Source organism: Elephantulus edwardii, unplaced genomic scaffold (assembly GCF_000299155.1).
Source record: "Elephantulus edwardii isolate Elephantulus edwardi_28Jun2011 unplaced genomic scaffold, EleEdw1.0 scaffold00074, whole genome shotgun sequence".
Taxonomy (NCBI): Eukaryota; Metazoa; Chordata; class Mammalia; order Macroscelidea; family Macroscelididae; genus Elephantulus; species Elephantulus edwardii.
The window spans coordinates 913,579-924,964 of record NW_006399824.1 but is presented as its reverse complement, the minus strand read 5'-3'; the positions used below and the strand labels follow the sequence as shown (position 1 = coordinate 924,964).

Genomic DNA, 11,386 nt, shown 5'->3' with positions numbered 1-11,386 from the left:
GTTTACGCATGTGGGTGTGGGCAGGCCTGTGGCCTATGTTGTTGTTTCCCTGGCAGGCCTGTGCTTTACTCTACTGTCACCACGGCAACACCCTGGCCTCTAGAGATGGGTCCCAGCTTGATTAGTCAGGCCTGGACCCCACCCGACAGCTGAATTGTGTCCAGCTGTTAGGAGTTGCAGAGTAAACACTTCTTGATGGCCCGTATTTGGCAGTCCTGCCGGCCCAGCTCAGGAGGTCATGAATGAATGCAGGACCTGCCCTCCAGTGGCCCAGCTCCCAGGCTGTTCCAGTGGATATCAGGGAGGGACAGACCCTGTCCTTCCAAGGTACAGTGCACAGAGGGGAATATAAGTAGGAGCTAAGCAGAATTGAGTAGGCCAGCTCAGAGTGCCAGGAAGTGCCCTCTGGTCTAGGGCTGAGGCCCAGAAGCCAGCAGGCCCACCCTCGGGGCTCTGCGGTCAGCAAGGACAAAGGGCATCTCAGATGTGTTTATTGATACCTGCCCCCTCAGGAAGTGTCCATTCACATTGGACCAAGGGAGCGGGAAGGGGAAGCCAGGCTCTATTGGAGGAAGCGGCACTTCCAGCACCTTGGGAACTCGTCCACGCATCCGGGGCTGGAGGCTCGGCCAGCACACCTCCCCAGGGAGCCGGCCAGCAACTGCTTCTCTGGATGACCCCCTTCCAAACTCCCCCAGGCCCTCCCAGAGGAGGTCTGTCTGCAGCCCAGCCAACTACCCTCGGAATCCTGTGCTGGGAGGACTTCCTAAGTTTTAAGTTCAAGTCTCCTTTTGACTCCACCATCATTGCAGGTCACTGTGTGCCATCAAGTCGGAACTGACTCATAGCGGACCCTCCAGCAGGTTTTCAGAGGGTGTAAATCACACAGAAGGAGAGTGCCCATCTTCTTCTCATGGAGCAGCTGGTGGATTCGAACCATGTGCCTCTTGGATTAGCAGTGCAATGCATTTGTAGCTGGTACTTAACTATGTAGGCATCATTCTGAGCACTTTTATATGGATTCACCATTTAACCCTCACACCCCAAGAGATAAATACTAGTAACATCTCCATTTCACAGATGAGGCAAGTGAACCACAGAGAGGTTAAGTCTTATAACTAGTAAGTGGTGGTGACCACATTTGAACCAAGGTTGTCTGGAGCCTTTAGTGGCACAAGCAGTTAAGTGCTCAGCTACTAACTACAAGTTTGGCAGTACAGTCCCCCCCACCCCCAGAAGTGCCTCAGAAGAAAGGCCTGGTGATCTTCTAAACAAGCCATGACCAGGAAAACCGATGGAGGGCAGCTCTGCTCTTAAACACATGGAGACACCGTGAATCCAAATCAACCTGATGGCTCATTTGGCTTGGTTTGGGTTTTTCTGAGTCTGGCTCCTGGCTCATGTCTGAATTAAGTGCCATCTACTCCCCTCAGGCTGTCGTGGCAGCAGGGAGTTGATTGGAGGTCCCAGCTCCTCCTTGCAGGTGGCTGCTGGCCTGGTCTGTGCAATTCCAGCTTGCTGAGGCCTGGTCAGTGAGGTTGTGGGCCCCTTCTCCTGTCCCTCCTTCCGTTGTGGTTCCTGGCACAGCTGCTTGGCCCCAGCTTGGGGAAGACCTGATGGGAATTGCTGTGTTTATTTGGATAGGAGCTCTGACTGGAGAATGGTTCAGGCTGGGAGACCCTGATTCCACCTGGCCTCCAGGCTAGTCACCTCTAAGGACAGAGAGCTCTGCCCTGTCACTCTCCCCCAGGGGAGTGACACCTCCCCTGCATGGTGATAAATTAGATTGTTGGGTTTTACTTTTCATTTTATGTATTAAATCACACTGAGTCACAGAGAGAGAAGGTTATTCCCTTTTCGATTCTGCTTTAATCCTGATTACATCAAAAAGAAAGTGCCTATTTGGTGCTAATTATCTATAAAACATTTCTGTCACTTGCTAATCTTTTTTTTTTTTCATTTTCTTTGCCAAGGGACAAAGGTTTCAGCTTCTGAATTCTCTCCAGGCCATAGTTGCCAACTAGAATGTAATCTCCTTATTTGGATTTCCTATTACTTTTATGATTTTGTTCTATTTATGGCAAGTGATCCTGGCTTTCCATTTATGGCAGTGATATAAAGTTGCCTTTTAATATCTGTTTACTTAAGTAAAAGAGCAAGTTTATGTAAATGGAAAAATAATATGATGATAGGCAGCTCCTGCAGGTACTGAAAAGGTGATGAGAAAATCCCTGAAGTTTGGGAAGCACCATCATGGCATCACCCTTCAGAACGGAGCAGTGCAGGGCAAGGAAACCATGTCCCCAGCTGCCCTCTATGCAGGTGAAGGGGGCGTGTATATTCATGGTCTCATGATGAGAGCAGAGGAGAGGCATGGCTGGACCCCCAGATCGCCATAGGAAACAGGATCCAACAGAGAAACATTAAAGGAACCAAGCAGCTTAATCAGGAACAGAGTAGCCTCATTGTTGGCTTATGGGTAAACAATATGGTGGCCATTGTCTTTCTCTTCAGGGTTGGTCATCCAAAGTAAATAGGCTGAACGTAAAGATCAGATGCAAGGAAGAACCCACTGAGCTAAGCAAGCCTTAGACTGGACTCCCCTTGAAGTTTCATTGTCCCTCATCTCTGTAGAACTTGAAGAGGAAGACCTATATGCGCCTTCATGCATGTGGCCAGCTGTAACTTCCAATAGGCAGGCTAGTGGCTGGACTCAGCCTGGGAGCTCAGATCTTTAAGATTCTGGAGAGTTCAGTGCCAACAAAACCAGCCACCAGCACCTTCCCATGCCCTCCAGGAGCAGGAGCAGCTTAGATGGACCAATGTCATGTAATCTCAGAAGTTAAAAGATGGCATGATACTGAACTGCACTCCCCCCGTGCCAGGTCCTGTGTGAAGCGTTTATTCACTGACTCTCCCATAGACCCTCTGAGAGGGTGCAATCATCAGCTTCACTTGAGAGATGATGAAAGAACTTGCCTAAAGCCACAGAGCAGTAGATTGACAGTTTAGGATTTGAACCAGGGCTTCAATCCAGTTTGAAATGTTTCAGTCATGGCCAACAGAAAGTATATGAATCACCTCTCTCTCTGTCTTTCTGTCACTCACTGTCACTGAGTTGGAACCGACTCATACCTGACTGTCCAGTGAATTTTTATAGGCTGTAAATTGCACTCGAGGAAACTGCCCATCTTTCTCAACAGAGCAGCGGCTCGACTAGATCTGCCAGAGACACCACATTTGGGTTAGCAGCACAACTGCCTATCCATTAGGCCACAAGAGCGCCCTATATGACACATAGCAACTGAATTGCTTACTTCTAGAAGTTTGACTTGAGTAGGAAGCAGGCAGCAGTGCCTCATTCAAGCATGACAGCTGACTGACACTTCACTGACATGTTTAAAGAGGCAAAACTGGCCGCCATCTTTGAGTGGGGCACTGCTTCCTGTTTCCTTATAATTCATAAGTCGCTGCCATCCAATCAGTTCCAACTCATAGCAGCCCTCCATGAAATGTCTGAGGCTGTAAATCTTAACAGGAGGAAACTGCCTATCTTTTGCCTTCAGAGCCGCTGGTAGAGTCAACCCAGCAGAGAGGCTCATATAGCCTTTTGCTCCACATTCTAACACTGCAGACTATGCCACTATGCAAGTCGAAAATCCCTCACGCAAGAGGTTGCTATGCAGCATGCACAGTGCCCTCGTTGGCTGGAACTATTTAGCAGCCCTAATTGTCACCCATGACTCCAGGACCTTTGCTTTGATATGTGCCAGCAGGAAGGCCTTGGGCCTGTCATTGCTCTTGTTGAGGGACCCAGGGCTCACCAGAAGCCTCACTGCTAATTTCTGTCACCTCCCCTGGTAGTGACAGGCTGCCCTGGATAAGCTGTTGGCCAAAAACTAGGGACCTCGTGTTGAATTCAGTGTGTGCAGTGGGCACTCGGGACCTCTCCTTTCCTTCCTTGCTTTTTTCATTGGTGCCTAAGATCTGCTGCACTGCATCCACACAGGGAGGTGCACCCTACCCAGCAGTGCGCCCCTACCTAGGCCACATTCTCACAGAGGACGCCATCAGCTGGGGCAGCTGGGCCAGCTCAGTGAGGCTCCCAGTATTGCTGCCCCTGGCATGTCCCCTCATGCCCATGGGCTGACACCAAGGCTGTTCCTCTCTACCTTGCAGGCCTCTGGGCCTCTGGGTATGGATTTCCTAAGACTTAAACTGTCACTGCGTCATAGGCTTGCACCACTGGTTCATGCAGGAAGGTCCTACTGCCTGGTTTACCCTGAAGGGGAAGAGGCTCTAGGAGGATGTGAGGTTGCCCCTCCCTAGCCCCTGTGCGCCCCATAAGCTTGACTGTGTCAGCCCAAGAGTTTGGGATGCTGGAGTCAGTGATTAGTCCACAAGGGTTATGTGTGTACAATAACTTCTGCAGGCCCTGAAAACACCTACAGGATTAATGGTCTCTACTGCCTTTGGTGTCTGGTGGAGTCCTGGCTCCCTAGATGCTGCTCCCCACTTATTTCACCTAAGTCAGGCCGAGGAAAAGGGACCTTTCAGTTTTTCAGGGTTCCTTGAGCACCATCATCATCATCACTATTCTCCTGAGTGCTGGCCCAGCCCCGAGAGATGCAGCCACCAGCATCTCCCCATCCCTGACAAGACTTCAGCCTTGAGTAATCTGTCATGTCAGGGAATCCTGGCATGTCAGCAGGGCAGGACAGGGCTTCCCCAATGCTCTAAGGCACTAAAAATCACCCCAACTCACAGACCCTCTTGACCATTCCTGCAACCCAGCGTCCCATCTGTCATTCCTGTCATTATACACAGACCTAGGATGGACAGTCATGAATGTGCCCATTTTATAGATGGGAATATTGAGTCTCAGCGCCCTTCAAAGCTAGGAGAATACTCTTGATCCCTTTCAGGAGTCAGGCTACTTCAAGGTAGGAATACACAGCTGCTTGGAACCCAAATTCTCTCCCTGAGCTGGATCCAGGCTCTTTGGGACACCAGTCTCTGAGGATGAAGAGCCCTGTCCCCTGGCTAGATAGGCAGAGGAAGCAGCGCCTCCACAGTCTGGTTCTTTAAAACTCAGTCGTAATCCGCAGGGAGCAGTGCTGCTAACCCACAGGAGACTCTTCTGTGGCAGTTTGAGTCTACCTGCAGCTCCACAGGAGAAAGATGAGCAATCTCCTCCCCTGCAACTGTCTCCAAAATCCCACTGGGGGCGTCAGCTACGAGTCAGTTCCCATTCAACAACAGTGAGTTTTGTGGGCTTTGTTGTGTTTAAACAAAAACAAAACAAAAAACAAAACACCAGAACAGCTCCAGCAGAATGAAGGTTAAGAAGTGGGGAGGGACTCCTGGGGTCACTTGGAGGAGCACGGGTCGGGACAGGTGCCCTGTACTGGCCTTTGCCCATATGCCCATCCCCTCTTCCCCTGAAAACCATGTCCTGCCGGCAGCCCCCCAGCCCCACCCCGTATCTCAGGGATAGCTGTCCCTCCCTTGGCAGTCGTCTTGGGGAGCAGCTATCCCAGAGCTCAGTCAGCCCTGGTGTGCAGGGTGTGGGTTCAGTTCTTATCAGAGACCCAGACCTCCAAGTGCTGAGATAACATGCTCCCTGCAGGCACCTCAGTTCATTTCTGAGGTGCCTTCCAGGTTTGTTTCTGAGGTGTCTCCCCTCCTCTTCCTCTGATCCTCCCATTGGGTCCCTCTGCCAAGCCCTCTACCCTCTCCTCCCTCCTTCTGACTCCCAGCATGACTCACACTTTCCCTGAGTCCGCCCCATACAGTTTGGGCTCACAGGCTGCCTGCCCACCAGTCCCCTCTTCTGTAAGGTCCAGCCTCCTCAGTTCTGAGCAGCCAAGACCAAGCTGAGGGTACTTGAGCACTAGATCCGCCTGGGAGCCACTTTGTCCTGGCCAGATGACACCTAGCACCTATGACAGCCTGGAGTTAGAAACAGATAACAATGCCCTCAGTACAGACAGTGTCTCAGCTCAGTGTCTGAGAAACTGAGGCCAGGGATGCCACAAGTGACTCAAGGACCCACAAAGGGCTCATAACAAGTTAGAAGCGTCCTTCTCTGTGCTGGACTGCAGCATGTCTAGGGGACTTGGGGGGAAGTGTCAGCTGACACTCAGAATAGGGACAAGTGGACAGTGCTGCTTATGTCTGGGACTGGACCAGTGCTCACCCAGACCAGTCTTTTCTTTGGCTCCCAGTGCCCAGGACGGTTCAGCCACAAGTGTCACCAGCGTACCGCTGGAGATGGGAGGGGCTGGGAAACCCCACAGGTGTCCTATCTGGTCACATCCACAAGAACCCGCTGAGGCTGCCCCCAGTCTGCCCATGCCCAGCCCTGCAGTGGCTACTAAGCGCGCGCGGGGCTCTCTGGGCAGGGGCGGGTGGGACCCGGAGAACAGCCTCGCCTGCTGCTCCCTCTAGCAGCTGTTGGTGCGTGCAGACGAGCCCAGTACCCAGCCAGGACACTTGGCAAAGGCGACGCTGCATTCTGCCAAAAAGGCCCCGGCAGAGCTCCGCGCCAGTGAGCGGGGATCCCAGCGGGGTGAAGGGACGCCCAGGGCGCACTCCCTCCCTCGGTGCCCCCCGTCCGCAGGTCCTACCTCCCGAGGAAGTCCAGAGGAGAGCGAGGAGCACAGCCTCCCAGCGCGGGCCGCCGGCCTCCGCGGGGACGCCCATGTCGCCGTCGGGCAGAGCGGCGCGCAGCCGGCCGGAGCGAGGAGCGGGCTCCGGGGACGGCGGGGAGCCGAGCGGACGCGGCTGACCCCGGGGAACCTCCGCGCGAGTGAGAGCCGAGAGCCGCGCAGCGGGCGGCCGGGCGCAGCCTGCTCTGGGGCGCCCCCGGGAGGCCGCGGCCGCACTGCCTTCCGAGGGCTCCGTGGGAGGGGCTTCCTGACAGTTGCACCACGTCCTGGGCAGAGATGAGGAAACTGAGGCCAGAGAAACCCTCTGGGTAAGCTAGCCTCTCGGTTCCTCTTGACTGCCAGTTAAAAACCCGTCTACTCTCGTGCATTACTCTTTGGAGAGGATTGCTATTGTTGCACAATCGAAACAAAAATGTATCTACATCTGACTTAGGACCTGATGATTTAGGATCTAATGATCATAATCTATTGTGGTGCCAATGTAAAAGCACGCGGTTGGAATCTGCCAGCTGTTCCGCGGGAGAAAGATGAGAAATTCCTTCCGAGTTACTGCCTCCGAAAACCTTCTGGAGGGCAACAACAACTACCGCTCCCATTAGCCTTTGAGGTTTTGGGGACAGGAACTTGTGTCCTATACCTTTCACCTCAATCTGAAGGAGATCAATTAGCAAATCAGTGAAATCTAGTCTTTGCATAGAGCTTGGCAAGTTGGGGCAGGCTTGACTGTGAATCCAGATCGTGGGAGGACATGTGAACCTTGTACGTGTACACACACGTGGGCACACAGAAAGGGTGATGACTTACCTACAGTTCAGCACATCCTACAGAGAAACACGTGTGTTTGTGTGTTAGCCATCTGTTGGTGTGCCATGAAAATCATTCTGTGACCTCAGATCTGCCTCTCAGATCTCCCTTCCTGGCGCCTCCATGTCTGCCAAGCACGCCGCTGCAGTGTCACCATGGGTGTTTCTGCTCCTGGCCCCCACCTCTCCTCTTGTCCAAATTCTTCTCATCCTTCAGGGCTCAAGTCCAGGCCTTTTCCCTTCACAAGTGCCCTGGCCCTTCCCTGACCCCTTCTAATCCTTTCGTGCACACCTTCCTCCACCTATCCCCACCAGGGTGGCGTTCAGTAATATGGTTCCCAAGCTGGAATATGAGGCTTCAGGGAGTGAGGACCTTTCTCTGCCACAAAGCACGGTATGGAGAGGGTATTTGATGCGCTCTTCTCTGGACAGCACACAAATAGATATGTCACCACAGAGCTGAGGACCTGCTGCCAGACACCAAAAGCCGCTCTCAGAGACAGATGTGAGGTGAGAAGCAAGAACTTTATTAAAACAGGAGAATGGGATATGAGCTTCTCACAACTGCTTCTTCATCTAGGGACAAAGGGGAGGTTTTTATAAGGAAAGCCGTCTTTGTTTTCCCAAGGGGATGGTCACATGCCAGGTATGGCCAAGTCCCTATCATACTGACCCATTCTCACTTCTATCCCAAGAACAGCTGGCTCCCTTTTGTGTGTTAAAAATGGGTCCTCATTGTTCTGTCTTGGGGAAACAAGTGAAAAATTAATATTGCTGTTAACCTTTAACTATAAACCACAAAGCCTAAAAGGGAAGGCTTCAGTTTGGAATGTGACTGAAACAAATGCAAAGCACAAAATTTCCCCCACCCATTAACCGTTTCCTAGTAATTATATAAGGAGCTCTGATGGCCTTGTTAGGTGCCACTGAATCTAATATAACTTGTAGAGACCTTTGAACAGATCTGAACTGACCCTCCAGTAGGTTTTCAGAGACAATAAATCTCATGGGAAGAGATTGCCCACCCCCCTCCCACAGAGAAGCTGGTGGATTCGAACTTCTTGCCTTAGGGATCACAGCACAGTGGAAAAGAATTGCACCGGCAACTCAGAGGCACACATTTTGAATCTGCCAGCTGCTCTGCAGGATAAAGATGAATAGTCAACTCCTGTGTGATTTATGGCCTCTGAAAACCCACTGAATTGTAGTGTTAGAGAAGAGTACTAAATGTCTCATGGACTTCCAAGAGAACAAACAGGTCTGTCCCAGTGAAAGTGAAACCAAGGTGCTCCTTAGAGGCAAAGATGATGAAACTGTCTCACATACTTTGGCTATGTTGTCAGGAGGGGGCCAATCCTTAGGAAAAAACATCATGCTTGGAAAGGTCCGAGCAGATGAGGAAGACCTTTGATGAGCTAGACTGACACAAGGACTGTAGCAATGAGCTTGAGTGTGTCAGACATGGTGAGGAAGATACAGGATAGATAGGGTTCAGATCAGTTGTTCACAGGGTTGCTATGAGTTGCAGTTGACTCAACAGCACAGAACAACAACATAGCAGATCAGGCATCAGGTGTGTCCAGGACCTCTGTCTGCTTCTTCATATGACCTCACAAATCTGTAATGTTCTTCTGGTGGTCTGGTTCAAAGGTACAACATTCACCTGTCACTGAATGTCACTGGATTCGGTAGCACATGCCCTATCCTTGGTGGTCGATCAGAACGTTCAGAGTCATTTGATCGAGGAGGACCACTTTCTTCATCTAGTGGTTCCAGCAGTTGATACCCATCAGCTTTCTCTGCTGAAGTGCAGGACCTGTTTTCAGAGCTAAACAAAAGCTATTAAAGATATCCATACCAGTGGGGAACATTGTATGTAGTCAGTATGGCTTTCCTTCTTTTAAAGATTGCACAAAGCATTTCATTCTTTTTTCCTCCCTAAACTCATTATTTGCTGGTACTCAAAAAATAAAGAAGGGAAGACCCTCACCCCGATGGATTGACTGCTAGTGTGTCAGGAAGTGTGAGGGTGGCACAGGATAGGACTGGGCTCAGATCTGTTTTTCAAAAGGTAGATGACACCTAACAACAACAACAACAAAACAACCTTAAGACAAAGTTCACTCCTTTTCACTTTTGTTACATTCCTTCAAGTATAATTTTCACTCTTTTCAAATTCTGGTGCAACCAGACATTCTTTTGAAAAAACTTCTCTTTTTGTCTGGGAAAAAAAGAGGGAATGAGAGACAGAGTCGGCACACACTTTTCTGCGTCTCCTAAGACCCTTCTTTTCTGACAAGTGGCCATAGTGCTGGGGAAGGGGAGTGGTCTGCAACTCTAAGGGCTCCTTTTCTGGGACTGCATCAGCGCTGTGAACTACCTTTGGAAGGTGTCAGCAGACCCAGAGAGCCTTTGGGTGGAGAGAGCAGCAGTTGCCAGAGGCATGTTCCCCTGAGAGTGTACTGTCCTGGGAAGGACACCTGGGGCCTTGTGAGCAAAGTCACTAGTGTGTGCCAAAAAAAATAGACCACTTCTGTCCCTTGTGCTCTAGTCATCTTCCCAGTCCAGGTGAAGCATGACATGCAGAAGGATGGTGGGCTCCCCCAGGAGGTCAATCAGTCCCTCCTCCTTCAGAAGGAGGAAGTAGTAAATTCATCTGGAGGGTGGGGGTGACCTGCACCAAGCACCAGCAGACCATTCTACTTCCTGGCACTGGGAAGGAGGGAAGGTTGTTTGTTTTTTGGATTTTTTTTCTTTTTTAATTTTGTCAAGTCAGATATGTCCGGCACAGTAGGAGATTGCCCCTCCTTCTCCAGCAGAGCATCTGGTGGATTCAAACCAAGTGCCTTCAGGATTATAGCACAGCTTCTTGCCACTAGGTCACCAGAGCTCCCTTTGGCACCAGGTTTTGAGGTGTTCGGAGGCAATAGCCTGGGCAGACATGATTCCAGAGCACTTACCTCCAAGTTTAGCATGTGCTGTGTTTTGTGTCCTGTAGAATTGGAACCGACCCATAGCTGACCCTCCAGCGGGTTTCCAGAGTGGTTAATCACAGGGGAGGAGATTGACTATCCCTCTCCCACAAAGTTCAGCATATAAGGGCTAAACGCTGAATTGACCAACCTCAGAATCCTCAGGCAGCACCGTAGCTCATGCTGCAGGGACGCATTGCCATTCTGTTACCATCACATGAGTTAACTTAGAGACCATGGCCCATCTGTCTGCACAAAGGGTTAAGGTCTGGGGCTCATTGGCGACCGTTTATGTAGACTTTCACTCATCCTAGTGACTCTGAGTAAGTGATCTTGAGTCAATTCCATATGCTTGAGACAGAGCCATCTGTGTACTCAGGGTCTGCCCTCTCCCCCATCGGCAGGGCGGGGAGGCAGTAACCCTTCCCATATTGTACCCAGTGTTTTCACTTGCACAACTAATCTGCTTCTTTGAAAACATTCTGTTCTTCCTTACCATGGTCCCAAGAGGCATTCCTTTTTAACTCGTCAGTGGAGTGGTCTTTACACACTGCATTAAGTGGGGTAAAAATCCTTTCTGATGTGCTAAAAGACCCAGAAAGGCCTATGTTTCTTTTGGTATCCCAGGGCTGGGATACGCTTGTACTTGAGATTCTTCAGGCAACAGGCTTTACCCAATTGGATGATACTCAGGAGTTCTTTAGGTTTCCTCTTAGACTCTCTTCTGCAGATGGAAGAGGTAAAAACTTCATAGCAAACAGTCAGACTCTGCAGATAACTGTGGGCATTTGTTTTTGACCCGTGTGTTGTAACAGCCCTGCAAGGCTTTAACTTGCTGATAACTAGGAGTTCAAGCTGCTTTGAAGGAAATAGCAAAAAATAAAGCCCCAGGAATAGATGGTATACCAATTGAAGTATTTCAGATAACAGATGTTGCCCT

General features: G+C 50.6%; 1 protein-coding gene across 1 annotated transcript in view; it reads left to right on the top strand.

Moving 5' to 3' along the window:
- Positions 1-11,386, top strand: part of CDH23 (cadherin-related 23) — a 523,436-nt gene that overhangs the window by 448,544 nt on the left and 63,506 nt on the right. The gene's annotated exons all lie outside the window — the stretch shown is intronic.